The sequence below is a fragment of the Meles meles genome, chromosome 19 (genome assembly GCF_922984935.1).
Source record: "Meles meles chromosome 19, mMelMel3.1 paternal haplotype, whole genome shotgun sequence".
NCBI classification, from domain to species: domain Eukaryota; kingdom Metazoa; phylum Chordata; class Mammalia; order Carnivora; family Mustelidae; genus Meles; species Meles meles.
The window spans coordinates 41,978,253-41,982,069 of NC_060084.1; the positions used below are offsets into that span (position 1 = coordinate 41,978,253).

At 52.4% G+C, this 3,817-nt stretch overlaps 1 pseudogene; it reads left to right on the forward strand.

Moving 5' to 3' along the window:
- Nucleotides 1–2,166: 2,166 nt before the first annotated feature.
- LOC123930527 lies at nucleotides 2,167–3,009 on the forward strand (annotated as a pseudogene).
- Nucleotides 3,010–3,817: the final 808 nt, after the last annotated feature.

Consider the following 3,817-nt stretch of genomic DNA (forward strand, 5'->3'; position numbering starts at 1 on the left):
GGTAGGGACAGGGCAAGGTTGTTGATCCTTCAGAGGGAAACTTGGTTGGGTAGAGAGGGTTTCTAGGGGCATCTAGGTTTATCTAGAGGTATTTCTAGGTCTCTAGGTTTATCGGGGGACCATGCTTTGTAGATTCCCAAACTGTCCTGCCAACATGTTCTTATGGTACCCTTCTAACCTCAGCCCATGGGAATCCTTGGGATTCCAGACAGAAGGATGCACTAGCCACTTGCTCAGGCCTGGGATGCAAGCAGAAAGAGAAATATGGAGCAAACTCTGGATGCCCCCCATTACAGAGGCAACAGGATTGAGATATGTCCCCCACAAAAGAAGAATCCTAGATCCAGGACACAGCTGTATACAGTACTCATGCCAATTCTTGTGAGGAAGATTGGTGATTGCAAATGTAGCTCGTGGAGTTGCTGTTTTCTTAGCTGGAAGATTCCCTTCTATGTCTTTTTCTCAAGGTATTAAAGAAGGATAACTTATTCAACGAATTCTTCTCGAGGTCACTTGAGGGACGTCCAGAAATCCCCCATCCTTACTCAGAACACTTCCCCAATCACTCCCTGATGCACAAGAAAGCAAACCTTTATGCTCTCACTTTGGGTCTTACCCATCAGTTTTCCGTGATTGTGCCAACATTCAGGTATGGGAGACACTTGAGTTTTCTCAGTCATTTCATTGTAGTAAAATAGTCACAACATACAATTTGCTGTGTGCTGAGAAAGTCAGCTCTGTCTTCTGCCCTTGAGAGGAGTGATTTTATGAAGAGGAGGTCCTGCCATCCAGTGTCCCTCGTTCACCCAGACATGGCTCGTCTGCTTATGTCCTGCTGCTGCATCTCAGTCACTTTTCCTCCTGGGCAGTTGTCTGTCCTGACTCTCTGCCCATTGTGGGCTAATGCTTGCTCTCTGTGACATTGGAGGGACCCAGGCAGGCCTGCTCTGAGGAGGCATGTCTGCAGGGGGAGCTCGTGAGCCGGGCCAAGTTGTCAGCAAAACTTGGGCTGGGTGGCGAATCCTCTGCTGGGTTCCCTGAAGCCCGGCGGTGGGTGGAGGGGTCATGAGGTGGGGTGTGGGACGCTGTCAGCACTGTCAGCTCTGACCAGCCAGCCGCATGCTCACGCGGGCCAGTCGCCCGCCTCTCAGAGGCTGTTTCTCCTGCATCTGTATGAGGCGAAGGACATAGATAGCATCCATCCCCGAACTTATTGTAAGGATTGAACAAGACCGTGCACACTTAGCAGCTAATCCTAACAACAGTGTAAGGCCAGTAGCATAAAAAGCAAGTGCTATGGATTTTAAGTAAGTATTAAGAGAATAAAGGAAAAACATTTCCAGCCTGTAGATCTTCTGTCCCCTTCACCGCGTCTTCCAGATCAGGCCTCTGGAGGATGGCCCATGTTAGCTGCATGGATATGATCTTGAAGGCAGTCTGATCTTGACTTTGTTGATTTTTTTAGGAAACTCGGTCCTTAACTTACAGCAGTTAAGGGCCAAGGGAAGATCAAAGCATTTGTCCTGACCCTCTGGTCAGGCTCTGAGGGCTACAGCCCTGCCCTGATTTCATCATAATCTCTGGCCTTGACCTTCTCAGTGGTCTCCCTTGAGCAAGCCTCCTGACTCTGTTTCAGGAGCTCGAGCTCTGATTTGTTTCCTATACACTGGTCCTTAAGTTCCAGCTATCTGTTGACTAAGGCCTCACACATGGTTTCTTGACAGCACCTCAAAAGAAACCTGAATTTATCAAGGTCTCCTTGGGTCCTGTCTTTGTCCACAGGGCATCCACGATGTCCCTATGCCCACATGCCCACTTGTGCAGGCCCAGGCCTCAGGGCAGCCTGGGCTGCTGGACTAGTGAGCAGGAAGTGTGAGTGTGGATGTTTTAGGGTTGGCAATCAGCTTCACCTCGCTTCAGGGAGACCATTGAGGAGGGGAAGTCGGGAGAGACAAGTACCCTCATATCTTGGGGGAGACGAGAAGTGCATCCTCAGTCACGCAGTCATGGCCCACTACTGTGGATCCTTGATGTGACACAGAAACGCTGTTGGCTTCATCCAGTGGTCTAGCTTCTTCTCCTAGCGCTCATCATGACGTTCTTTGGCGATCAGGGTTACCTGAACCCAAGAAGCCCGAGCTGGAAAGCATCTAGGCTAAGGTCAGCATGCCTGTGAGAGAACGCAATGGCCTGCAAAGTATAAAATTATCAAGGATGGTGTATCACCAACCAGATGTTCTAACACCCTCTAGGAAAGATGTCCTTGTCATGACCCCTTGGCTGGCTCCTATCATCTGGGAGGGGACTGTCAACACAGACATCGTGAATGAGCAGTTCCGGCTCCGGATCATGACCATCGGATTGACTGTATTTTCTGTGAGGTCCTATATGATCTTCCTGCAGTCCGCCGAGACATACTTCCTGGTGTGACACAGGGTGAACTACCGTATCTTCACTGACAAGCCAGAGTATGTTCCTCATCCCAGCCGACAGAAAGGGAAGCAGATCCTCCTCCTTGAGGCCCCAAGCTATGCCCGTTGGCAGGACGATCCATGCACAGCAGGGAGACCATCAGCAATTTCTCCCAGCGGCGCTTCCGGTGGGAGGTGGCTTATCTCATTGTGCGGATGTGGACATGAGGTAGAGTGACCACGTGGGCATGGAGATCCTCACCTCCCTGTTGGGGACTCTCCATCTCGCTTACCTTGGGCTCAATCGGACGGAGTTCCCCTATGAACGCCGGCCTCAGTCACAATCCCATATTCCCGAAGATGAGGGGACTTTTATTACATAGGGGTCTTATTTGGGGCATCAGTGTCAGAGGTTTACAGGCTCACCAGGGACTGCCACAAAGCCAGGACGGTGGACCAAGCCAACCACATCGAGGCCGTGTGGCATGATGAGAGCCGTCTGAACAAATACCTCCTTTCTCACGAGCCCTCCAAGGTCCTCTCCCCGAGTACAGGTGGCAGAATCTGCGAATGGGTTATTCGAAAGCCGGGCAACTGATCTTCTCCAAATTCATAAAGCAGAAAGACTTAAAGCCTTGAAGACGAATTACAGCCTGAGAGCATGGTGAGCAAAACTTCCAGGAAGGGCTCAGAGACAAGCGAGGCTCAGCAACCTGAGTCTTCCTCCTGGCATGCTACTCCTCACTAAAACCAGTTTTAGCATGAAGGGTAGACTCTGCTGCCCTTTTGCTGCCTGCCTGAGGCCTAGAAGCACCCCTCTGAACTTAGGCCTAACGCCATCCCCTCCCCTGTCCTCCTGAGACCACCAAACACACACATTGGAGCTGGGCCGATTCTTGGATTCAGGTACTGTTAGGGTCCGTGATCAAAGGAACGAGACTGACACAAAGCGAAAATCAAGCAAAGCTTTATTTCACACCAAGCATCGAAAACCAAACCGACCGGTCAGGGCCATTTCTTACGTAGAGGCGACGACGACGAGGATGCTGCTCCTGACGACAAAGGCGATGACGACAAGGACGGCAACCCCGACGACACAGACTCTGCTCCCCATGACGCTACTCCGACAAGGCCGTTCCCCAGACGAGGCTGCTCTGGACAAGGCCGCTCCGGACGAGGCCGCTAGTCCACGAGGCAGCTCCCCAGACGAGGCCACTCTGGACGAGGCCGCTCCCCAGAATGACGCCGCGGCTCCGGGCAGCGAGGCCGGTCGTGGCGGCACTGCTGCTCAGGACGGGAGGCGGCTCGTGGCGGGGCCGCTGCTTGGGGCGGCGCTGCTCCCGATGATCCTGACGCTATCACTCTTATGACTACCCTAATGGCTCCCAAAGGCTACCCTCACGGCT